The sequence below is a fragment of the Ornithorhynchus anatinus genome, chromosome 1 (assembly GCF_004115215.2).
Source record: "Ornithorhynchus anatinus isolate Pmale09 chromosome 1, mOrnAna1.pri.v4, whole genome shotgun sequence".
Classification (NCBI taxonomy): domain Eukaryota; kingdom Metazoa; phylum Chordata; class Mammalia; order Monotremata; family Ornithorhynchidae; genus Ornithorhynchus; species Ornithorhynchus anatinus.
The window spans coordinates 11,731,222-11,758,456 of record NC_041728.1 but is presented as its reverse complement, the minus strand read 5'-3'; the positions used below and the strand labels follow the sequence as shown (position 1 = coordinate 11,758,456).

Below are 27,235 nucleotides of genomic sequence, written 5' to 3'. Positions count from 1 at the left end.
GAAACAAAATATACAAATGTTGTATATACAAATATGTTGAGATGGCAAAGTAACAGAACACTAGAAGTGAGAAAGCAGATGAACTAAAGGCCCCACTGGGTTATAACTCAGATTCCTGGCATCATTCTCCAAAATGTTTGAATTGCATAACTCTCTATTTCCCTGGCAAGTAAAGCATGGCAGTTCACATGCAACGGTTTTCCTGTTAATGAGGGAGAAGCAGCACAGCCTAGTGGATATAGCACATGCCTGGGAGTCAGAAGGACCTGGGTTCTAATCCTGGCTCCACCACTTGTCTGCTTTTTGACCACGGGAAGGTCGTTTAACCTCTCTGTGCCTCAGGTACCTCATCCGTAAAATGGGGATTAATACTGCGAGCCCTATGCAGTACACGGACGGTGTACAACCTGATTAACTTGTATCTTCCTCAGTGCTTAGCACAGTGCCTGGCACATAGTAAGCACTTAACAAATACCATAAATACTAATAATAATTAAAAAAAACCACCTCAGTCCACAATGACAGCTGTAGGAGACTTCCTGCTTTCCCAATATCAGTAGGGATTCCTCATTGACTGAAATCGTGGAAATGGAGTGTTGTCTTCTATTTGATCAAGGGCTCATAAAGGGCCAGCCGTGCTTTACGATTAATCCCACTGTTCCATAAAAGCAACTGTGTATGTCTGACAGTTGCTTGTAGAAAAGGTTTGAATATGGGTGAATCATGTAAAATACTTCTTTGGTAATGTCAAGTACTTAGCTAAGTATTCTGTATAAGGAACTCAATAAATGCAGTTGTTGATGAGCTCCTTGTGGGCAAGGAACACGTCTACCAAATCCGTTATAGTCTAGTCTCCCAAGTGTTTAGTACAGTGCTCCACGCGTGGAAAGCACTCAATAAATGATTGACTGAAGGAGGGTGATGACACTGCAGAGTTCTGGCTGATCATGAAGTAGAAATTAAAGGTCTATAATATAATAAATACTAACATTTATTGAGTGTTTACAATGTGTGAAGGGCTTACTAAACTGGGGCGAATAATCAGCAATTAATTTATTCCCAGTCTCCGGTCCATAAAGCGTTCACAAGGTAAAATGGCCGAGGGCAAAGACATAGGGAAAGGTAGGAGGAGAAAGACAGGAAGAGGGGCAGAGAGGGAGAGAGACAACTCATTTTAAAATATGCAGATTACAATGGCTAAAATAACAGCTCAATCCTTGGTCTCCTTAGCAACCTTTTGGCTCAAGGCAGAGAAAAATTGCCACAGGTTGCCAATATTTCAACTGTGACGAAAACTGGTGTTTCTGCTCACCCGTACTCCAGGGAGGAGAAGAGTTGGGGCAAGGAGTCTTGGTTTCTATGAGGTGAGGTGGGTGGGTCCCCTACTCCCATAGACCCACAGCCCTATAACCATACTTCCACGGTCTCCCATTTCTTCAAGGGAGCATGTGCTAGAATAGCATAGAAATAGAGCATATAAATGCCCAGGTGAGCTCTTAATAAATACTATTTGGTAGTCAGAATGATAAAAATTATATACAAGCTGAACCTTGTTGATAGGGAGACTGAATGAAGCTCAATTCAAGGTCAAAGAAAGGCGGAAATGATGCCTATTACTGGATTAGGTACTATTCAAAGTTAAGTATCTTGACTTTTTTCAACAATTCCTTTACAGTAATGCCCAAGTGCTTTCCAAATGAGCTTAATTTTCATGAAAGCAGGAAAAATAGTGCCTAGATACTTCAAAAAATGACTTTCAGGCAATCAAATATTAATTATTGGCTTTTAAAATGATTAAAGAGTTTTGTTTGAAAAAATACATCTAAACTAAGCATTTGAGGATCAAGTTTCAGCCTCAGGCAGATTATAATGGCTGAATTATAAATCTGTGCAAAACAATTTATAGTGGAATATGAGCATATTCTAAGCCCAGCCAGAACACATTACAATAAAGCAATGTAAAAACTCTTCCATTATAACCTCAGTTACCCTCTGACATGTTTTCTAACTCGTACATATTAGGTTCATTGCTTTTCTCCCTCTCAAAACTCCTTCTTTAGTTAGAGTCTCACTTCTGTCTTTAATCTTCCTTCCCTTTCTTTCTTTATTCCCTTCAAAAATTAACTGCCACCCAGAAACAGTCTCTCTGAAAGCCCTCCATAGCATAGAAGGTGTATGGAAACTCAAAGAGTACACGTGAACTAAGCAGGAAAGTAATTAATTACAAATAAATCAGAGTAAACTTGCGTAGTCTGTTGTTGAGATTCCAGTTTAGACAGCTGGGAACCAAATACATGGAACCCAAAGATTAATGATTTACGGGCACCTATTAAATGACTGGCTGTAAGGGTGAAGGACACTTTGAAGAATGCTGGAGATTACCAACTGATAGTAATTTACAAACAAATTTAAGAAATCACTTCTAAATTTAAAGGGAATTGAAGACTTAAAATTGGGGATTACCTCTATGCAGATGATTCCCAAATCTACAGAACTCCTTATCTTCCCACCCAAACCCTGCACTCCCCACTGATTTCCGTGCCACTGTAGACAGCACCACCAACCTTCCTGTCTCACAAGCCCGCAACCTTGGCATTATCCTTGATTTTTCTCTTTCGCTCAACCCACATATTCAGTCTATCACTAAATCCTGTCAGTTCAACCTCTACATCATCTCTAAAATCCACTCTTTCCTGTCCATCCAAAATGCTCCTTGCTGACCTTCCTGCCTCCTGTCTCTCCCCACTTTAGACCTACTTCACTCGGCTGACTGGATCATTTTTCCACAAAAACATTGAGTCCATTTTTCTCCTCTCCTCAAAAACCTTTAGTGGTTGCCCATCCACCTCTGCATCAAACAGGAGCTCCTTACCATCAGTTTTAAAGCACTCAATCCCCATGCCCCCTCCTACCACAACTCAGCCCACACACTTCGCTCCTCTAATGCTAACCTTCTCACTGTACCTCCATCTCCTCTGTCTCGCCACCAACCTCTCACCCACGTTCTGCCTCTGGCCTGGAATGCCCTCCCTCTTCATATCTGACAATTACTCCCCCGCCACCACTTCAAACCCTTGCTGAAGGCACAACTCCTCTAAGAGGCCCTCCCTGCCTAAGCCCTCTTTTCCTTGTCTTCCACTCCCTTCTCTGTCACCAAGACTTGCTCCCCTTATTTATCCCCCCTCCCAGACCCACAGCACTTATATCTGTAATTTTATTTATTTATATTAATGTCTGTCTCCCTCTCTAGATTATAAGCTCGCTGTGGGCAGGGAATATATCTATTATACTGTTATGTTGTACTCCCCCAACTTCTTAGTAGAGTGCTCTGCACACAGTAACATTTAATAGATATTCATTCATTCATTCAATAGTATTTATTGAGCGCTTACTATGTGCACGGCACTGTACTAAGTGCTTGGAATGTACAATTCGGCAACAGATAGAGACCATCCCTGCCCAATGACGGGCTCACAGTCTAATCGGGGGAGACAGACGGACAAAAACAAGACAACATAATCAAGATAAATAGAATTAAGGGGATGGACACCTCATTAGCAAAATAAATAGGGTAATAAAATATATACAAATGAGCACAGTGTTGAGGGGAGGGGGAGGAGCAGAGGGAAAAGGGGGTAGTTGAGGAGAGGTGAAGGGGGGACGGGGAAAGGAGCAGAGGGCAGAGGGGGATCAGAGAGGGAGCAGAGGGGTAGCTCAGTCTGGGAAGGCCTCTCGGAGGAGGTGAGCTCTCAGTAGGTCATGATTGATTGATTGATTACATCTCCAGCCCTTTTCTCTCTCCTTCTTGCAGTTTCGCAATTCCTTCTGCCTTACAGACACCTCTCTTTTGACTCACTGGAAAGAGCAAGGGATTGGGAATCAGAGGCCATGGGTTGTAATCCCGGCTCCTCCGCTTGTCAGCTGTGTGACTTTGGACAAGTCACTTAACTTCTCTGGGCCTCAGTTACCACCTCATCTGTAAAATGGGGATTAAGACTGTGAGCCCCACGTGGGACAACCTGATCACCTTGTATCCCTCCCCGCACTTAGAACGGTGCTTCGCACATAGAAAACGCTTAACAAATACCATCATTGTTATTATTATTATTATTACTTGGATGTCCTGCTGACATCTCACCCTTGACATATCCAAAACTGAACTATCTTCCCACCCAAACGCTGTCCTTCACCTGATTTTTCTGTCTCTGCAGAGAGCACCACCATCCTTCCTGTCTCACGAGTCCGTAACCTTGGCATTATCCCTGATTCCTCTCTCTCATTCAACCCAAATATTCAATCTGTCACTAAATCCTGTCGGTTCAGCCTTCACTTCATCGCTAAAATCCGCCCTTTCCTCTCCAACCAAACTGTTCCCCCATTAATCCCAGCACTGATCCCAACCCACTTTGATTACTCTATCAGCCTCCTTGCTGCCCTTTCTGTCTCCTGTCTTTCCCAACTTCAGTCCATACTTTGCTCTGCCACCCGAATCATTTTTCTACAAAAAGCTTTGAGTACATGCTTCCTCATTTCTCAAGAATCTCCAGTGTTATTTTTCTATAAAAATAAAGCCAACAAAACAATAAAAATCTTGGGAGTCAGAAAGTCATGGGTTCCAATCCTGGTTCTGCCATGTATCTGCTGTGTGATCTTAGGCAAGTCATTCCACTTCTCTGGGCCTCAGCTTCCTCATCTGTAAAATGGGCATTGGGGCTGTGAGACCCATATGGGACAGGGACAGAGTCCAATTCGATTTGCTTGCATCCACCCCTGTGCTCAATACAGTGCTTGGCACATAGTAAGCGCTCAACAACTGCCGTCATTATTATCTCTCTAGTCTCCATGATCCTTGTTGGGAACAAGAGAGCTGGAATTAGTAAAGCTGAATCAAGTCAAATAGTTGTGTTATATGTTAATGGATACTCAAAAACAGAATGACAAAGTGCAGAGAACACATTCATGGAATATTTGAGATCTAATTCTAGGCAGAAAGCAAATGAGAAACGAGTGACAATCTACAAGAACAATCAATGGTATTTATTAACAATAATAATAATAATAAATATGTTGGTATTTGTTAAGCGCTTACTATGTGCAGAGCACTGTTCTAAGCTCTGGGATAGATACAAGGTAATCAGGTTGTCCCACGTGAGGCTCAAAGTCTTAATCCCCATTTTACAGATGAGGGAACTGAGGCACAGAGAAGTTAAGTGACTTGCCCACAGTCACACAGCTGACAAGGGGGAGAGCTGGGATTCGAACCCATGAAAATCCACAAAAATCCTGAAGCAAGAGGGACCGGGGGAGAGATTGAAGAGTCCCAGGTGGAGGGGTCCAAAATTGGAGTCAGAGAGGGAGTAGGGGAAATATGTTTGGGAACATGGGAGAAGAAGGGTCAAAAAGAGGGAAGGGCGGGAAGGATTACGCGGGGTAATTTTTACTTTCCTTAGTGCTAGGCCATAATGTCAGAGCAGGTTCTGGAACTGAACTTCACAGATTACACATAATCCTTTAGGATAATGGACCTCTTGAAGCAGGGTCAGATTAAGATGGGGGTCACCGGGTTTAAGCCCTAAGACTTGAGGGAACATCCAAAAATGCAACCCCCCCATTCCCTCTCAGGTATGCATTCTGCTGTCACCGCTGCAATTCCCACAAAAAGCCACCCTCAAGCACAAGGGATTGACGTGGAGGCGACATCCTGCCCTGGTTACGTGAACTAGGAGGAATCACTCAACAGTACTTGTTGAGCGCTTAGGGTATGCAGAACACTGTACTAAACGCTTGGGAGAATAGAATAGAGTCGGTAGATCTCTGAGATCTCTGCCCTCAGTATAAAGGGGCTGACAGACATTAAAATAAATTACAAATATATATTTAAGTACTGTGGGACTGAGGCTGGGATAAATATCGACTGCATAAAGTGGATAAGTGTCTAAGGAACACAGAAGGGAGAGTGAGGGGGGAAATGAGGGATTCATCAGGGAGAGCTTCTTGGAGATATGATCCCAGCAGGGTGAGATAGACGAGTACAAGGGAGAGTGAATAAACTGGTTTTAGGAGTCTTCCACATCCCCATCCTGACACTTCCAAACCATTCTCCCAGCCCAGAAGGGATCATAATAATTGTGCTATTTGTTAGGTGCCAAGCACTCACTGTATTAAGTGCTGGGATAGATACAAGATAATCAGGTCGGACATCATTCATTCCTTCACTCAATAGCATTTATTGAGCGCTTACTATGTGCAGAGCACTGTAATAAGTGCTTGGAATGTACAATTCTTATCCCACATTGGATTCACAGTCAAAAGGGGAAGGGAGAACATGTCCTGAGTCCCCATTTTACACAGGAGGTAACTGAGGCACAGAGAAGTTAAGGGACTTGCCCATCACTGGCACGTAGCCTTCATTAACAATCAGTAATCTCCCATCAGTTGTCACTGGAGTTATTAACTGTTGCTGTTGCTTAGAAGGTGTGCAGACTATAAGCTCCTTGTGGACAGGGAACGTGTCTACCAGCTCTGTGATGATGTACTCGCCCAAGTGTTCAGTACAGTCTCTGCACACAGTACAAACTCAGTAAGTACAATTGGATTGACAGAAAAAGGATATAAGCATGTCCAGCTGATGGGGACCCACCTATATTATACAAAAGCCAAATCAGTCATTCAATCATACTTATTGAGCGCTTACTATGCGCAGAGCACTGTACTCAGCGCTTGGAATGTACAATTCGGCAACAGATAGAGACAATCCCTGCCTAACAACGGGTTCACAGTCTCATTTTGAGGGAGGGGAAGGAGCCACCCTTACTTCTCTCCCTATCGGCTGGGGGCCTTATCGACTTCTTAATCAAACTGAAGAAATGTGGATTAGTGGACAGAGCACAGGCCTGGGAGTCGGAAGAATCTGGCTTCAAATCCCAGCTTGGCTACTTGTCTGCTGTTGTGACCTAGGACAAGTCACTTAACTTCTCTGTGCCTCAGTTACCTCCTGTGTAAAATGGGGATTAAGGCTGTGAGCTCCACGGAGGACATTGACTCTATCCAGCCCGATGAGCCTGTATCTACCCCAGAGCTTAGTACAGAGCCTGGCCCAAAATAAGTGTGTAACAAATACCAGGAAAATTAAAAAAGCAGGGCCTTCTGTGACTCTTTTAAGGTTATTGCTCTCTGGAACTTGTTAGACTCCTGCATGCTGAGGGCTAGACTGCAAGCTCAGTGTGGGCAGGGAATGTGTCTATTGTTAATATCATAGTCTCTTGGTACAGTGCTTTGCACACAGTAAGCGCTCAATAAATCTGATTAAATGAATGAAGCTACCGCATACCGTCCTCAGCCCCCTCCCCAGAGCAGCAGGGACAGGAGGGAGATCCACTAGGGGAGCTGAGACATTTTGCTCTATATGTTAAGAGACTGTGATTTTATTTAACTTCTTTCCCTAGCTCTTGCCAGTGCCTGAAGGGATTTAGACGGGCTTTATCTGGGCTTACGACTGATATAGAACTTATAGATTAATACAGTTGCTGAGGCTGGACTGCCAATAACGTCAGCTTTACCGATAAGTAATCAAGCAAACACCCAGCGGTTACCTTCAATTTCTCTCCCACGTGAAATGATTCATTATAACTTCTGTATTGGCACTGGGCTTCATTCCTTTCTGGTGTAGGGAGGATTCCCCCCCCCCCCCACTCAGCTGGGGATTGTGTTGGACCACTGGAACAGAAGTTGTTTCTCCCACAGCTCCCGAGTTCCTTGAAGCTTCTATTGCCATCTGTTCTTGCCCTCCATCTCCAAGGCCACCACTCCCAATTGTATGCCAATGTCCCTGCCTCCACAACCGAGATGTGGACAGCCAGGGGAGAGTGGCATTGGGTACGGGAGACAGTGGCAGGGATCTGGAGGAGGCCGCACTATCAATCATATTTATTAATAATAATAATAATAATGGTTTTTGTTAAGCGCTTACTATGTGCACTATTCTAAGCACTGGGATAGAAAGAAACTAATCAGGTTGTCCTCCATGGGGCTCACAGTCTTAATCTCCATTTTCCAGATGAGGTCACTGAGGCCCAGAGAAGTTAAGTGGCTTGCCCAAAGCCACACAGCTGATAAGTGACAGAGACGGGATTAGACCCCACGATTTCTGACTCCCAAGCCCGGGCTCTTTCCGCTGAGCCACGCTGCTTCTCGTACTGAGCGCTTACAGTGGGCAGGGCACTGTTCTAAGTGCTTGGGGGAGTACAGAACAACTGAGTCGGTAGACATGTTCCCACGAAATTAGAGTCTAGAACCACTTAGCTTAAAAAAAGTAACAGCTTCTAAACCGGAGGTAGAGATTGGCTTGCAGGGGCATTGTGGCTCTGTGGAAAGAGCATGGGCTTGGGAGTCAGAGGTCATGGGTTCGAATACCAGCTCTGCCACTTGTCAACTGTGTGACTGTTGGCAAGTCACTTCACTTCTCTGTGCCTCAGTTCCCTCATCTGTAAAATGGGGATTAAGACTATGAGCCTCATGTGGGACAACCTGAATACCCTGTATCTACCCCAGTGCTTAGAACAGTGCTCTGCACACAGTAAGCGCTTAACAAATACCAACATTATTATTGCCACTCTGAATGATCTGGACGTCTGCTTTCAGAGGTCGTTAACTTCTGATCTACAGGAGTATATCTACTCCTATTCCTCCCCTCAAACAACTGGACTAGGTGTCAAATCCTTTATCAACTAAATTGAGTTCTTTGTCTTTAATTTTAAAATGAGGATTGACAAGAGTTTCCTTTCAATATTTATTCTATTCAATATGGATGCAGTTCATGTTTTTCTGTCTAGGAGTGACGTAGAATAAAATTATAATTTTCACATTGTTCTGCAATTTTTCACCAATCCATTTCAGGTGATTTTATAAGCACAAAATTATGGATAATGTTTCAGATTGGAAACTGTCAAAGCAATTCACAGGCAGTTGCAAAATGTGTGCCACAGTTTAGGAGTACATGTTAAATTGACAGAAGCCCCACTAAATTTTCAGCTCTTTTATGTTATTATTCATTCAATTGTATTCATTGAGTACTTACTGTGAGCAGAGCACTGTACTACACACTTGGGAGAGTACAATATAACAATATCATCATCAATTACAGCATTAGAGACCTACTTTATGCAAAGCACTGTGCTTCGTCCTGAGGGGAATTAAAAAAATTAAAATGATACAATTCCCACACCTCAAGGAGTCTAATCTAGCGGTTTCCCTCTCATTTCCATGCCAGGTGTTTGATTATCCCGAGACCTAAGCTCTAACACTACACAGAGTAGATGTAAACATTAAATGTGAATTCTGCGGTCACTGGGCGTGCATGGGGTGCTCTGCCACTTGCCTGCTGTGTGTCCTCGGGCAAGTCGTTTCACTTCTCTGAGCCCCAGCTACCGCACCCGTGAAATGGGGATCAATACTGTGAGTCCCATTTGGGATCTGGACTGTGTCCAAGTTGATTAGCTTCTAACTACCCCGGCACTTAGTACAGGCACACAGGAAACGCTTAACAAATGCCATTTAAAACACACAGAGAACTCTTCTCGCCATCCCTCATTCTCACCTTTCTTGCTTCTGGGCCCTTGCTCATATCCTTCCCCCTACCTGAAATTCAAAACCTTCAGACCACAGCTGGCCTTAAGTGTCTCGCCCGTTCCCTCTCCTCCTTTCTATTTTATAATGTGAGTCCCTGAGGGATAGGGGCCATGTCTAATTCCCACCTATGTATTCGTTCCCGGTGTTTGGTACAGTGTTTTGCACCCAGTAAGTACTTACGGTTCTACTAATTCCTTCGTGACCTGTAAGAGTCAATGCAATCCCAAAATAGGAACGACCACAGTTTTGGCCAGGAAACACCTTTCTTACTTTTAGGATCAGGCACATATTTTATAATTTTTGTCTACATTTATATTTCTTCACCTCCTTCAGTCTTTAGCACTTATCCCAGTTTAGACGGGCCACAGAGCAGGATGTGACGGGAATATCTGCTAAAGACTGAGGTCATAATGGAGTTTCTGAGCTTACATTCAGTGGGTGGCTGCCGTTATTTAATCAAATGCTTGCTCAAACTCCGAAGTGACATATTCATTAAAAGTCTCTAACGTTCACTCTCGCACTTTTGTGATTAGGACAGAATCAATAAAATATTGTGATAGTCAAAAAGCTACGGAATGAATGAGGAAAGGTGAACCCTTTCAGTGGATGACTTTTCAACACCTTAGTTATCAGAGCCACTGAAAAAGGTCATTTCCAGTCTTTTGAAGCCCATTGTTCAACCAAGAGAGATCTGTTGAAACTCTAAAATAGCTAGTGTGAAAATCTATCATATGTCTGAATAAACAAGCTTTCCAAGTAGGACCAAGAGTGGAAGTCTTTTCTGAACTCTATATGAATTGATGCGAATAGGTCTCTTTCAGTCAATGGGGTTGTGCTAATTTGATGTTCTGTGAAGCTTCTTCCTTGACAGTATTCAACTGGGCCACCAGTGGTTCCGTCAATCTGTTCTTCAGTCGTATTTGTGACTGGGGTTCTACTTCCTATATGGCCGAATTAATGAAAAGGATAATTACACATTTCCTCCTCTTTAGCTTCACTTCCTCTTGTTTGTTTAGAGTGAGAGAAAACAGAATCTAATCTTTGATTTTGAAAGGAAGTATAAATGTCAGCTGCTGTTACTTAGCATGACATAAAGTAATTGCCCATATTACAATCCCCAATCAGATAAAGCATAGGTCACAGCCTCACAAGGAAACTAAATCTTTACATATTGAGTTTATGGATTCCTGACATGGAGGACATTCTAGTTGCATTCCTTCCGTAACATCATTTACTATATCTTAAGGCACATTTTCATGTTAAAACCAAAATGACTATTTTAAATCATACCACTTTGCAAACTATAAACACATTGCTGGAGTATAAACTCCATCAAAGATTCAACTTCAAGTGTTTAAAGTCAGGTCCTAGAATACTACAGTAGAATGATACTGTATGAAAACAACTTCTGAAATACCAAATTATAAACATCCAAATAAACCTTAAGCAGCCAAAAAGTGTCTTCCTAAGATTAAAACAGTACATCACAGGTTTTGTTACTTATGTCTTCAAAACAGTAAAAATAGAACTATGAATATAACAAAAGAACAGAATTTTAAAGATTTAAAATTTTAAATGTCTTTAAAAAAGAAAAGGTTCACAAAAATACTTTTTGGATTAACATTAAGAAAAATCAATCCATGATATTCAAACTAACGAGTACAATTAACCCCCGCCAAACTCTATTTACTAGAGAGTACAAAATAAAATCTTCTGTCTTGTTCCCTTCTTTTTGCATTTGCAGTATTATTCCTTTAAAGCTCTACTCTCCTGCTCTAGAAACTCAAGAATAACACGTGAGTAATTAAAACAATTCATATGGGAAGATCAAAGATCCCATCAAAATGAATAATCAGTAAATATAAACAGGGGATATCGTCATGTTAAATGGGAATACCCGCCACAATAGATGTGTTTTACAGTATTCCTTGCTTAACATATCTCAACAGTGAATCTTACATTTAGAAACTATCATATCAACATAGTCATCATGATCCAAGCTGCAAATAATAGAGAGTGTCAGTGTCAATTTTGCTTTCTCACACATGCTTCCCTCCACTTCATCTGATTTTAATAATCCCTGTCAAACCACAAACAGTCCAAATTACCTTCTTGACACAGAAGCTTTCAAGGAGGAGACAGAATCTCAACTTTCATTTAGCGACTACAAAAGAAAGCTGTCCAGCTGGACAAATATTATTTCCACACTTGACAGTCTCCACAGTTAAGCATGCGTTTTAATTTGAAGTAAAGCTGCCAAGAGTTTGATATGAGCTTCCTGTTTAGTGCAGATTGACTCGCAGGATTAGCCGACCAACAACTGGAATTGTGCTGAAAGAACCCAATATTTTCTACTAAAAGATAAATCACAAGCTGGAGCTGAAACGCCAGAGAGCAAAATAGGAGATCTCCAGTATATACTGGGCAGAGAGTATCTTAATTAGGAAGAAGGTGGGTGACAATATAAGGGAAGTATAAAGGGACTGATATTAAAAAAAGGATAAATTACAGAAAGTTTCCAAAATTGAGTGATCCGCTCCTTAACATATTTAAATAGCAGAACTTGAAATAATGGAGACTGTACAAGAAAATTGGAAAACTGAAAAATACGCATGTGGTGGAGGGAGATTTTCTTGCCTGCAGTGAGAGACTTTGTTATTTGAATGGGATCAGTTGAATGATGTCCTTTCTGAGACATAGAAAGGCATTTCATTTAAATATTAAATCCAATAAAACTTGTTAAAGAAATTAGAAGAAATAATGAGCACATTACTAGAGAGTTGGTATAAAAGACCCCAGTGAAGTAAATGGTTTTCCTAAGGAAACAATCAAACTTCTGCAGCATAACTCTGCTGGAGTTATAAATGGTTAAGGCAAGCTACAGCAAAAATAAAAACCTCCGGCTGCAAAATATTTAGAGGATTTTCTTTATCCAAGATGGACTTACAAAGCTAGGCCTAGTTGCTATTTTACCTGTGAAAACAGGGTAAGTCAATATACAGTCGAAGAATGCATTACAAATAACCTGCCAAACCGATACAGTTCCCGAATTCTGACGTTTCGGATCGGAAGGTTTAAAAGGGGCATTATATGTCCTCCCTACCATTTAGAATAGTGGTTGAAATTTTTTTATTCCTTCATTCTAGCAGAGTGATTTTCCTCTCTAAGACAGTGCTTTATCCAAAAATATCTCTTCTGATTTGGCATCCTCCTTGACTCTCTCTCTCTTTCAAATCCTCTTTAAGGTCTCAACATTGTGTAGACACACACACAAATTACATATACACACGCACACACATACACAGCACACATATTACAAATACACACACTTCTGAATTTAGAGAGAGCTACTTAAGGAGCCATTTTTTTTTTCCCCCACAACCTAGAAACTTGAGCTAGTACCAATATCAGCATTAATAATGATTAGAAAGATGAGGTCGACCAAGGATGTCGCTACAGTTTAAATGAGTTTGGTGGTTTTAACCTAGCCCTTCATGGATGACTGTCCACATTACAAAGCCACCACACAATCCAGTATAATTACCAATCTCTGTTCATAAGAGGGACTGGGACAGATTTAGCGAGTATTGCATGTCAGAACGGAGGTGATTTAGCAGAGCTGGATGGTGGGAAGGATCAGGGAGGGATGAGGGAAAGGACAATAGGCAAGAGAAGTAAGAATAAGGGACAAGGTTACATAGTGCCTTTCCACCCAAGGACTCTTAATAAGCTCTCAAATTCAATCATCCCTTTTAACACGGGCAAAGGGGGTGAACACAACTGGAAAAAGAAGGTTATGTGTCCTTCCAGTTTTGATATAACAAGGGGAAATGTGCAATTTAGTGCCTGGAGTTGAGAAAAAACACACCATACAATTAAAGTTTATACTAAGCTACTTTGGGGTATTCTGTCTGATACAATCAGTATAGATTATTTGTCATTCATTAATTTCTAAGACAGAATTCAATTAACATCAACTTTTACTTTATAATGCTCATGCGATTGATATATATCTACTTTCTCTTCCATTTAAGACACTGTTTTCAACGAAATTTCTAAAGTAAAAAGTGATAGATTTAGGAATGACTAATAAAAAAGTCATGTCCTCCAAAGTCAGATATTCAACCCACACACATACACTCCTCTCTCTCTCTCAAGATAGATACTAAACCTATTCTAGGTGTTCAAGGTATGTATTTGCAAATAAACACAATCCCTGACTTCAAGATGTGTACAATCTAATCAGCCACAAAGGCTGATCAAATTTCAGAGGTGGATAATGTGGAATTGTGGCCAGTGCAGCAGCATCTTTGGAGAAGACTGGGAAATCCACAACCAGGCAATTTCAAGAAAAAAGAAAAGCATGGCATGCAGGGGGATTTCTGTCATCAGATGTTAAATGGACAGAGATGTCTAACGCATGTGCAGGAGTTTCTGATAACAAATAAATATATAGATATGGAGCTATAAAACAGATGAACATAAAATCAATATAAAATATACGTGCAGATACAGAAAATTCATTCATTCAATAGAATTTATTGAGTGCTTACTATGTGCAGAGCACTGTACTAAGCGCTTGGAATGAACAAGTCGGCAAAGGTATTCCCCTGTGTCTACCCCAGCACTTAGAACAGTTCTCGGCACATAGTAAGCGTTTAACAAATACCAACATTATTAACATTATTATTAATCGGGGGAGACAGACAGACAAGAACAAGAATAAGCAGAGGGGGATTAGGGATTGGGTTGGTGGGTTGCAGAATGACAGATGTTAAAAAATCATGAGCAAGGTGATATACTACGTGGATATACTAAGTACAGGAGCCAAGAAATCCAAAAGAGCATCATCAGGGAGCTCAAACAAGGGTGAGCTCACACAGCAAATTTTTAAACGGATTGGGGTTCTGTGGACTATAGCTAAGCTTTTAGGAAAAGGGGAAAGTAAAAATGGGTAAAGAAGACAAGAACAGTCGGCAAATTGAGAAATGCATGAAGATGGAACTGTTTCTGTTTGATGTAACTCCTTGTTTCATGTCTGTTTCCAGCCTGCGTTCTAGAGGCTGCCAGGCAATCCGCATGACCCTGTCACAAAGTGGAAGGTAGACGCCTGCAATGGAAGGTGCCAAAATATCAAAAGATTCAACAAGAAATGTAAATTTAGGAAGAAATTTGGAATTAAATATAGAAAGAAAAATTAGGGCTCCTTAAATGGGCTCCTACATGCCAGCATCAAAAGGAGGAAGAACCAAACTCCTGTTTACATTCAAAAGAAAGGAGGAACGTTTTAATTGTGAAGGACTCTTTGAGGAATTGGGAATTTTGGAGAGGAGAAGGGAAGGTTTTAGGGAGTTGGGATTTCTCAGGATGTAAAAAGCATGAACCTTCGCTGCAAAAATGACTCCAAACTTTGCCAGGATAGGGCAAGCTGGCCTGTAGGCCAGTGGGATGTTATTATAGATCGGACCTGTTGTGAACCATGAATTTGGTTGCTTTAGGAATGGCTAACAATAAAAACGGAAGGCTCCTGATTCATTCAAGCATATTTATTGAGCGCTTACTCTATACAGAGTGCTTTACTAAGTGCTTGGGAAGTACAATTCAGCAACAAATAGAGACAATCCCTGCCCACAATGGGCTCACAGTCTAGAAATGGGGAGGCAGACATCCAAAAAAATAAACAGGCATAAATAGACATGATTTTAATAAGTAGAATTATAGATATATACACATTAATAAAAATACATAGAATTATTATTATAAATATGTCCATAAATACACAAGTGCTGTGGGGTGGGGGAGTAGAGCAAAGGGAGCGGGTTGGGGAAATGGGGCGGGGAGGGAGACGCCATCAGTAGGTCAGTATTTAGAGGCAAGCATAAAAATATTTCTAAATTCACAAAATTCACAAACAGCATGGTTTAGGGGATAGAAAACAGGCATGGGAGTCAGGTCATGGGTTCTAATCCCAGCTCCATCACTTGTCTGTTGTGTGGCCTTAGGCAAGTCACTACACTTCTCTGGGCCTCAGTTACCTTATCTGTAAAATGGGGATTGAGACTGTGAGCCCCTGTGGGACAGGGACTGTGTCCAACCTGATTTGCTTGTATAAACCCCAGCTCTTAGTACAGTGCTTAATTAATACCATACTTATTATTATTATTACAAATACGAACAAAGTTGGACTTGATCCTATAAAAAAAAGGAAGAGTAACTTCAGAGATGGACTTTTTTTTAATGAATGGAATTTGTTAAGTACTTACTATGTGCCAGGCATTTTACTAAGGACTGGGGAAGATAAAAAATAACCAGATTGGACAGAGTCCATGCCCCACATGGGGCTCACAATATTAATCCTCATTTTAAAGATGAAGTGACAGGCCCAGAGATGTTAAGTGACTTGCTCAAGAGGAAACGATTAGGCCTTGGCCAGGCCAACTCCATCTTGTAGCCAGCCACCATTTGATGTGAACAAATACATCACTTATCTCTTGATGCCAACCCAAGAATTGTGGTGGGCCTCTCGATTCTGAAAACCCATAAGGCCACTGAAGCCGCATCACTGGTGATGAGCATAAGGATGAAAACCCACGAGGTCATTGGAGTGGAGAATTCTGATGTGCTTTTTTTTTGTTTTTTTAAACAGAATTTGTTAAGTGCTTACAAAGTGCCAGGCACTGTGCTAAGCACTGGGGTAGATATAAGATAATCATGTTGGACACAATCCCTGTCTAACAAGGGGCTCACAGTTTTAACTCTCATTTTACAGATGAGGGAACTGAGGCCCAGAGAAGTGAATGTCACACAGCACACAAGCGGCGGAGCCGGCATTAGAACCCAGGTCCTTCTGCTTCCCAGGCCCATGCTTTACCCACTAGGCCATGATCCTGCCACATGATCCTCCCAGATGTGACCATGAAGTGGGCAGGACAGGAATTAGCAGGGTATATCTGGAGGAGTCTCCACGAACTCTTTGTAGTAGGTTGGAACTCTGTCACACCAACATAAGTCACACCAGCGCAGCAAGTCACCTGAACCCAGAGTCTGTCAGACCCTGCGTGGTGCCGAGTAATCCAACGGACCTCCTCACCGGAGCATGGAGAAGAGAGTATTCCTGCTGGGAACTTTACTGCTGGATGTTTGGAAAGGTAGCCCGTCCCCGGGTAATTCTGAAAGGTAGCCCCTGGAGACAACCGGTGTCGCCTTCCTGGTTCCACCGGCTGTTAGAAATTGGGGACCACGCTGGCCGCTTAAGTGTATTCCTCCCAAGTGGGAATCATTCGGGGGCAGGAGCTAGGTACTTCATCATGTGTGATTAACTAAATAAGTGTATTCCTCCTGCAAGGAAAGTTCAATTTGCCGGGTGAAATATTTTTTTTCTGACTCCACTCTCTCACTCTCACCATGCCGATCCTCGAACCCATCCTCGCGCACCAGGTGACACCAAGGTCACACAGCAGACAAGTGGTGGAGCTGGGGTAAGCGCTGGGGTAGATAGAAGCTAATCAGGTTGGACACAGTCCCTGCCCAACATGGGGTTCACGGTTTTAATTCCCACTTTACAGATGAGGGAACGGAGGCACAGAGAAGTGAAGCGACTTGCCCAAAGTCACACAGCACACAAGCGGCGGAGCCGGGATTAGAACCCAGGTCCTTCTGACTCCCAGGCCCACGCTCTATCCACTAGGCCACGCTGCTTCTCTGATGGAAACGATCACAAGATGATCATGATTAAGGTTCTAACGAGAAAAAGAGAGAAAAAGTCATCAAGATTAAGAAATCAACTTTAGGAAATCAAATCATGATAGGGTTAGGGTACTATTAGTAAGACCCAAAAGAAAAATAAATCTGGTGATTCTATAAGACTGCAGTTCTGTAAGGGAAAGACCAAACTACTATTGCAAAAAAAGAGCAAGAAATAAAAGATATCATAAGCAAAATAAACCAAAGTGGTCTTTGGAAGGCCAAAGGACTCGACTTAGATTAGCATATTTTGGACACACAATCAGGAGGACTAATTCTCTGGAGAAGATACTAATGCTAGGAAGAGTCCAGGGAAAGGTGGAAGAAGCAGACCGGCAGCTAGTTGGATAGAGACCATCACAACAATAACAGAAGAACCATTAGAGAGGTAGCGGATTATGGCAGAGGACAGGATCGTCTGGCTCAGTGGAAAGAGCCTGGGCTTCGGAGTCAGTCGTCATGGGTTTGGCTCTGCCACTTGTCAGCTGTGTGACTGTGGGCAAGTCACTTAACTTCTCTGTGCCTCAGTTACCTCATCTGGAAAATGGGGATTAACTGTGAGCCTCACGTGGGACAACCCTATTGCCCTGTATCTACCCCAGCGCTTAGAACAGTGCTCTGCACATAGTAAGCGCTTAACAAATACCAACATGATTATTATGGATTCGCTGTGAATCGGAAATCACTCGGCACTTAATAGTAAAGAATGATAAAGAATAAAGAAATACGAAGGGCATGTTGAAAAGTTATGGAAAATAGAAATGAGTTTGGATCACTGAAAATACTACAGAAGTTAGCATGATTGTGTAAAGAAAAGATCAGAAAGGTGAAAGAGAATGGAAAGGTAGCCAACACCACGGGAGAGGCGGGGGTGGGAAGGGGAAGTATTTAGTTTTACTAGTCAAAAGAGGAGGATTGAGGAAATTACGGAATACATATGGACCTAGATGGAAAGATTCTCTAGGGCCAATTGATAGCCTTTATTGAGAACCAACTGGGAGTATTTGGGAGAGTATAAAAGAGAAGTTCTGTGCCCGCGAGGAGAGTATAGAACATTCTAGCGAACATTCATAATGAAATAACAGGGCACAAAAGATGTGTACCTAAATACTAGTGGAGGTGGTGAGATCACACTTGCTCAGATGTCAGGGGAGGGGCGAGGTGACGGCTGCAGGGGAAATAATTTGAGAAGAGTAGAAATTAATCAGAGAAGGCCTCTTTAAGGAGATGAAATTTAAAGAGGGCTCTGGTGACAGGGCGTTGTATGAACTGGGATTTGAAGAGGAGCGGGTAGGAGTTCCACAGGGTGGCGGTGGACAAAAGGTGGGTGGCCAGAGAGATGAGAATGGGGCACAGGGCTGGAGAGGGGTGAAGAGTGAAAGCTTGGAGTTGTTTGAATACCTTAAAACCAATGGTAAAGAGCTCCTGCTTGATGGAGAGAGAAATGGCTATCTTCAGAGGAAGCAGAACCAGGTAGAGTGATTTACAAAAATCATCTGGGAAGCAAAGTATGGACTAGATGGATTATACTGATGAGACTGGGGTCAGGAAGGTCAAGGAGGAGGCTGATTCCAGTGGTTACCGATCAACTTCCACACGTAACAAAAATTTCTCACTCACTTCAAGGCTTTCCATCACCTTGCCCCCTCCTACCTCTCCTCCCTTCTCTCTTTCTACTTCCCACCCCGCACGCTCCGCTCCTCTGCCGCTCACCTCCTCACCATCCCCTGTTCACGCCTATCCCGCCGTCGACCTCTGGCCCACATCCCACTGCTGTCTTGGAATACCCTCCCTCCTCACCTCCGCCAAACTCTCTTCCCCTCTTCAAAGCCCTACTGAGAGCTCACCTCCTCCGAGAGGCCTTCCCAGACTGAGCTTCCCCTTTTCTCCCTGCTCCCTCCCTACTCCTCCTCTGCCCTCTGTTCCCTCCACTTTCTAAGGTGACCTATTTCTACTCTTAGATGCATCACATCATTTTGCTAACCCAAAAGCAAAAGAAGTGTAGAAACCTATCTGGAAAATGACACTAAGGTTGTGACACCAACTAACAAAAGCAAGAACATTTAAAGTTAACCTGACATTCAATTCTAAGAGCCGTCTATTATGCTTCTCTTTTTTAAAAAAAAGCAACTCTGAGAACTAATGATATAATGTCAGCCTCCTTTGAATTTCCTGAATTTTGCAAAGCACATTGCATTTTTGTAAGCCATTTTATTAGAAGTAGTGCATAAAACATACACTGTTGACAAATCTAATTCATTAAAGGGGAGATGGATGCACTTTAAAATAACCAGCTGGCATCATTATCTACAGTTTCTCTTATAAATTATTCTTCTTTTCCCTTCTGACTGAACTTGTCACCGTTCCCTTTGCGGAGTGTGAGAGTTATTCCTTATATTCAATACTTTCAACATGTTTAGACAAGCCATAAGTTAAATAAGCTGCAATGCTTTATTTTTGCAAAATGAGAAAGAAGTGCCGAACACAAACGCTTACTGATTATTTCATTGATTTGCACCTAAAGACAAGTCAAGTCAGCCACCATTTCTGTTCTCAAAAGGGCAGAGGAAGATAAAGTGCTCGGTAGGTGGGGAAACCAAAAAGAAAGAATAGAAAGGAGCAGAGCGAAAGGCCGGCTTCACTGTCGTATGGAAGACTTGGGTTGAGAACTGAATTGGGCTTCCCAACTGGGTAAATCATAAAGTTGACAGTTGGCTGGCACACTGACTTTTCACGGGAAAATGCTTACTGCATCTCTCTCTCAGAGCTCAACGTAATACCGTTATGGCAGCCTCCAAGGAAGCTTGAGTAGGCAGAGTAACATTTAACATGGGGTAGAGAATTAGACTTACCTGCTAATTTCCATTAGCTTTGAGGTATGCTTCCAAGTTTGTTGGGGAAAATGCGGCCCTTTTGAGTCCTCGGCATAAGAGAATTCTTTCCAAGAGGTGTAATGCTAACTCTGGGATGTAGCTCCTAAAAAATGAATGAACAAAGCAAATAAGCTAATTAATTCATCTGCCTACTCTGATATTTTTTTTCCTTCAATGTGCTACTGGAATCTAAAACATATGGGGGTTGAGTCCAGGGGACTCTGGCTAGAAGGTGCAGCGTCAGATACACAAACCTAGTAGAAAGAAGATGGGCAGAAGGAAGACGGGCAGTTCTGATTTGGGCGGGGCCACTCTTTCGGGGCTCTGTCTCACCATCTGACAGGCTTAAAGCGGGACCCGCTGTGGATCTCATTTTAGGCTACGGTGGAAGCCAGAACCCCTCTGCCACCCAGCAAAGGAATTGCCAATGGCGTATCAGGAAGGGTAATTCAGTCAAGAAGAGGAAGTCGACTTCCCCCTCCTCTTCTTCAGCAATGATAAAGCAGCCTCCGCTGCGGATGAACTGGCCTTTCTAGATCCGGAGTGGATCTGGGAATTCTGGAAACTCTCAATCCTGGTCTAAACAGGTCACTTTCGGGTGGCCAGGAGGGCATAGCTACCTGCCACATGCCAACCCTGCTTGGATGGTGACGCTACTGATGAAAGGTGAGAGTCACCTGGCCCTCCAAAGTGGGCAAAAATATTGGGGTTGGGCAGAGGAGAGGGTGGTTTGGCCGTGGCAGCAGAGATAAGTGTTCTACTCTCCCCATTTTCCCCTCGCTGTCCCTCTTCCTCTCCCCTGCCCTTTTTTCCTCTGCCTTTTTTTTTCTGTTAATGTTTTTCCTCCCCTTCTCTCTCTCTTCCTCCATTTCTGGCCACTTCCCCTTCAAGGTCCCACACCACTCAGCCTCATCCACTTTTGTGCCCCATATCAGCTGGTTAAGACACTGCGGCCGTGTTAGTAGAAGCATGAAACACGCTACCAGGGCACAAGTTCCGGTCACAGAGGAAGTGAGCGACAAAATAGTTTCACATCAATTTAAAATAAAATTATTTTACAGAGATTTAGTATTATAAGTACTTGGAAATAGACAATAGCTCTGGCATGAAACGGGCAAATACCATTCAAGATTACCGTCTTTGTCCTTTCATCTATCTTCCCCTTCCCATGTTTCCTAGACCATGGAAATACTGTTTCATATTTCAAGAGTACATTTTAGTTGTAGAATATGAGCAGTTCCTCATAACCGTAATCATATTTAAGCAAAGCTAAATGCCAAGGCCTCTTCTGGGGTGGATACAAGGTAATCAAATCAGACCTATCCCACACTGGAATCACAATAAGAGAAAAAGCAAGTATCCTGTCCCTATTTTATAGATGACGACACTGAGGCATCGAGAGGTTAAATGATTTATTCAAATCATCTGGCAAACCAGAAGCAGAGCCGGGATTAGAACCCAAGTCTAACTCTTATTTCTATGCTCTTTCTACTAGGTCATACTAACCATCACGCCCATTTTGCTGACGGTAAATTTTTCAAAAATGAGCGGTACCATCCTCCCCAGATCTCTTCTATTCTTCCCAAATTTAATTAGTCTAAAAGGTTTTGATTTCACTGGCCAGTCCTGCCAATCTCCCACCTCCTGCTCATCGCCTGGTCTAATCCTTTTGTGCGCGATTAAGGTAGCCCCAGAGGCTCCTCCTCCACCAGGATCCCAAGGCCTTCAAGACATGCCGCCTCACCTCCAGGCAGGAGGGAGCTGGAGCACGGGAAGAAGCTGCTGGAACACTGGGAAGGTTGTGGTTGCTGGGCTAGGAATGGCCCTGCTGGAGCCTGAGAAACCCAGATATCATTCCCTTTCCCATATGGACTGCAGTAATTTTTGTTTCTTTCGTTGTCTTTTTATTAATTTGTTTTCAGAATTATTACGCTTATCTTCCCTTGTGTGTTCATCACCGATCTCTCCCAGTCCTTTCCCAGCTTTTAAACTGTGACCCCAGGGGCCAAGGACAGTCTTCAAAGGATTATCCTTGTGCCTTTCCCCAGTGCTTAGTACGGTGCACTGCACAGTGTTCACCAAATTATAATGATTAGGATAATACACTTTGCTAGACATTGTTACGGCATTAAAAGGAAGTAGGTAAAATACTTTGGGATCCTATGAAAGTACAATGCAAAAATAAAGATACAACTTTTAAAAGTTCTGATTTAATATTAATTTAGCCACCCAATACATATTTAATACCTGAAAGTTAATTCCACATGGGATATTTCAAAATATTTTGGTCCAAAGCTGCCAAAATGACATTTTTAGATCATCTTTGGAGTTCAATTACCATCTTATACCTATTAACAATGTTAATTGAGGCTTGACTGTAGTTTAATCTCTGCACATATTAAGGTAGTAAATACATTCACAGTCATCATTATACACTACACTCTATTAATGGTGTCAAAAAGAGGACATATCTGTCTGACACTAAGGTTTAAAAGTTTCCTTCCCTATGAAACTTGCCTAATTTCTTCAAATATGTCTTCACTGCTTTCTCCTCATTAAGATAACTGTCACAACATTGCATTTAAACTTGTGTACTAAAAATATATAATTAACACTGGGAAAATCAGAAATATTACTAATCTACTGAGAAAGAGTTACCCAATTAAATTCTTGAGGAATCATTTTAATGCCATCTCTAACATCCCCACGTTAACTAGAACCACCCAGATGACCTACTACTATCAACAAATTAAACTGGGTCAGAAAAGCAAAAAATTCCCTCTGAGCCCACACCACACTTTCTGTTTTTATCAATTTATCAGTATTTAGTGAGCATGTACTCTGGGCAGAGCGCTCTACTACGAGCTTGGGAGGATAAAACGCCATGGAATTAGCAGAAATTCCCTGTTTGCTTCTCCCCAAATCTCCCAAAAGACCTGCCAATTTATGAGAATGGAACAAATGCCATTATAGAGGGTCATACCAACGGCCTATCCAGCCTGGGATTTTTTTCTCTGGCAGTAAAGAGGACTAGTGTGATGATCACTCTCCTGGACATCCATCTTATATAAAAGCCTTCTGGCCATATATGATGTATAATAATGCCAAAGAGTTATAACTGCCTTTTTAATTCAAAAATGACACACGAGAGCCACGTGCTTCCCTTTCCAACAGTTCCTTAAACACTCTACAAACGTCAAGATATATTTCTCTCTTTTGAAGCTGCCAGCTCCTTGAGGGCAAAGACAGAGTCTCCCTACTCTACTGTATTCTCCCAAGTGCTTAGACAGTGCTCGGCACACAGTGAGACTCAATAAATACCACTGATTGATTGCACCATGTCGTAAAGCCCACCGGGAAAGCTGGTTAAAAGGGAGAAAAGACATATTCGTCACATCTTCTCTGGCTCCTTTCCCATTTGGGGTGCAACATGAATCTAATCAGGACCTCACAAAAACCCAAGATTCTCCAAATTGATGCTAAAGAGGTGGAAATTCCAAGAGACGTACATCTTGAGCTCTTCACACAATCAATAAATGGCATTTGGGGGTGCTGCTGTGTACAGAGAACCCTGTAGTAAGCAATTGTTATACTGTACTCTACCAAGTGCTTAGTATAGTGCTTGGCACACGGTAAGCTCAATAAATACGACAGAATGAATGAACTGGGAGAGTACAATGAAGTAGACATGGTCCCTGCCCTCAAAAGGTTTACAATCTGTGGAGGAGACAGACACTAAAATAAATTATAACTAGGGGAAGCAAAGTAAAAGGATTTGTAAATAAGTGTGCTGAGATGAGTGTGGGCTGTCTGATTACACAAAATTTCTGTTTAAAGTAGGGTGGGAGGACGGGGAGGAAAAAAGAAATTAATAATAATAATAATGCTGGTATTTGTTAAGCGCTTACTATGTGTGAAGCACTGTTCTAAGCGCAGGGATTGATAAAAGGTAATCAGGTTGTCCCATGTGAGGCTCACAGTCTTAATCTTTGCTTTACAGATGAGGGAACTGAGGCACAGAGATGTTAACTGACTTGCCCAAAGTCACACAGCTGACAAGTGGCTGGGGTTAGAACCCGTGACCTCTGACTCCCAAGTGAAAGCGTTTTCCACTAAGCCATGCTGCTTCTCAAATGTCACCTATAGGCTAAGGCTTATAAAATTTTTTCAGAAGTGGGAATGGATTGCATTGAGCCATCCACATTCCCTGTCTTGGTTTCCCTGTGACTCAAAGCATGTGCTGGGAGACTGTTGTAGTGTGGCCCAGTGGAAAGAGCACAGGGCCTGGAAAGCAGAAGATCTGGGTTCTAATGCAGCTCTGCCTTTCACCTGCTCCGTGACCTTCGGCAAGTCCCCAAACTTCTGTGGGCCTTAGTTTCTTCATCTGTAAAATGGGGATTAAATGGCTGTTATCCCTCCTGCTTAGATTGTGAGCCCCAGGTAGAACAGACTTTTCTGACCTGATTATCTTCTACCTGCCCCAGCATCTAATACAATGCTTGGCACATGGTAAGCACTGACAGACGCATCAGTTTCAATACTTTTTCTTATACTAGAGACAAGGTCAGGCCAATCCATGTTTACTTCCAATATAATAATAATAATAATAATGTTGGTATTTGTTAAGCGCTTACTATGTGAAGAGCACCGTTCTAAGCGCTGGGGTAGATATAGGGTAATCAGGTTGTCCCCCGTAAGGCTCACAGGCTTAATCCCCATTTTACAGATGAGGGAACTGAGGCCCAGGGAAGTGAAGTGACTTGCCCACAGTCACACAGCCGACAAGTGGCAGAGCTGGGATTCGAACCCATGACCTCTGACTCTAGAGCCCGGGCTCTTTCCACTGAGTCATGCTGCTTCCCCTGTCTACATCTTAATCTGCTGGAATAACATATCAATATTTCTGCAATGTTGTTCTTAGTCAAGGTCCTTGAGGAAACGTCATTGGATGAATAAAATATGCGTGCTTATGTATCTCTTCAGAACAAATCATAAATCAACCACTTTCCCAATCTGAAGAGTTAGGTATTTCCTTTGGCATGACACAAGCCCGTCCAACACGGGCTTGTTGAACTGGTTTATAGTATTCGAGCAAGGCTTTCGTTCTACACGTGCAACTAGACAGCTTTGTGATGGACACGTTTTACAAATCTAACTACTGAGCTTACTCAAGGACAATACTAAGTATGGAAAAGGAAATACCATCGATCACCTTAGCCGGCGAAGAAATGAACATCTAACCTCTATTCATCGCTAGGAAAAGATGATTAATCACAGAGAACTGTGTTATTTCTGTTACCAGGTTTTGATAGTGGACAGAACATGCTTTTCCAGGAACATATTCTGACAATTCCTGATTATGTGCTTAACAAGGGCTCTTTTCAAAGCGTTTCTCTACTGAGTGTTCTATCCTGCCCATAATTCTGTTAATTTATACATTTTCCAGGACAGAATGGAGTTTCATGATATCCTCTGATTTTAATGGCATGCATCAACAAATGCTGAGATAATTAACCTACTTATCCCTTCTCTACCCTTTATCTCCAAGCCACAGTCCAACAGGGTAATGCAACACAAAAGATGGATTTAGTTATTCACAATAACAATATCAAAGCAGCAAGAACATATATATAGGAAACATAAGAACCAATATCAGATAAGCCAAATAATAATTTATTCTAAAACCTAAGTAATTTCCAAAGACAATCAAATGCCTCACCTCACACAAATAGATGTTTGCATTTCTGGTAGCCTGAACTGGTAGCAATTATTCAGTCCTCAAACCTCTTTTACAGGTCTGCTTCAAGGTGATTTCAACCTCCCTGGAACATCAAATGATTTTTCGAAATTCAGGTATCTTCAAGTATCTTTCAGAAGAGATCAGCAGCTTTGACAGAACTTTTTTTAACCCTTTTCTGTCCACTATCAAACTGGGTAACAGAAGTTGCACAGTTCTCAGTAATGAATGATCTTTTCCTAGCAATGAAAATACATTAGATGTTCATTCTGATTATGCCGATAGGTCCTACTACCTCAATGTCAGCCCACCTGAAATCAGTGGTGAAAGTGTGTAGCATTATTCATTCACTCGATCGTATTTATTGGGCGCTTACTGTGTGCAGAGCACTGTACTAAGCACGAGGAAAGTACAATTCGGCAGCAAAGAGACAATTCCTACCCAACGGGCTCACAGTCTAGAAAGGGGGAGACAGACAACAAAACAAACCAAGACAAGTCAATAGCATTAAGTTACACTCTTAGCCACAGAAGTCAGGTGAGCCTGAGTGCCAGGTACTTACTACAGGGTTGGGAAAATAAAGGAGAAGACTGACAAGTTTCTTGCCCTCAGGTTTACAATCTAAAGTGGGAGGAAAAAACAAGCAGATTTCTTCCAGAGATCCAAAAACGCTCCTGAAGTGGGAAAAAACCCAACAGATTTCTTCCAGAGATCCAAAAACGCTTTGAAACATCAAGTAGAAGGAGGTGGTACAGTCAAAAAGCTCCCCCTCACCCCCCAAAATGTAATGTACAGATACACATATGCAATTCCAACCTTACTATGCTTAGTTCTTAGCTTTCCTGGCTCCAACCTCTTGCTTAGGTTCTTTCCACCTGGAAAGCCCTCCCTGCCTCTAATTTGCAGACCACAGCTCTTCCCATCTTCAAAGCCCTTCTGAAAAATCCATCTCTCCCAGGTACTCCCTGATGAAACGACAAAAGGTAAAAGAAGCAAAAAAGGACAACCGATTTTTGGAGTGCCTGACTTACCTGAGGTCTAGTCTAATTTCATTTACGCACCAGCCACTGCGTTTTTTAAATTTTCGTACATGTTGAAGACAAGTATGAACCCTGGGATGGGTGACTGTGGGAGCTGTGTAGCTCTTCCTCCCTTAAGAACAATTAAACTGGGACAGATAGCTAGGGACGGCTCCTTTAATCATTTTAAGGTTAACATGAGACTTGGTCAGTCATCAGAATTTTGAAAGGAAAAA

General features: G+C 42.2%; 1 protein-coding gene across 4 annotated transcripts in view; it reads right to left on the bottom strand.

The window, feature by feature from the left end:
• Window positions 1-27,235, bottom strand: part of KIAA0825 (KIAA0825 ortholog) — a 322,760-nt gene that overhangs the window by 289,101 nt on the left and 6,424 nt on the right. For 2 of the 4 annotated variants that reach the window (XM_016226930.3, XM_039911184.1), the window contains exons 1-2: window positions 25,963-26,137; window positions 20,223-20,346 (exon numbers count right to left, since the gene is read on the bottom strand). The gene's annotated coding sequence lies outside the window, so the exon portion shown is untranslated. Of the gene's footprint in view, window positions 1-20,222; window positions 20,347-25,962; window positions 26,138-27,235 lie in introns of those variants that run through there. The other 2 variants (XM_001509052.5, XM_029070144.2) reach the window with 2 other exon arrangements.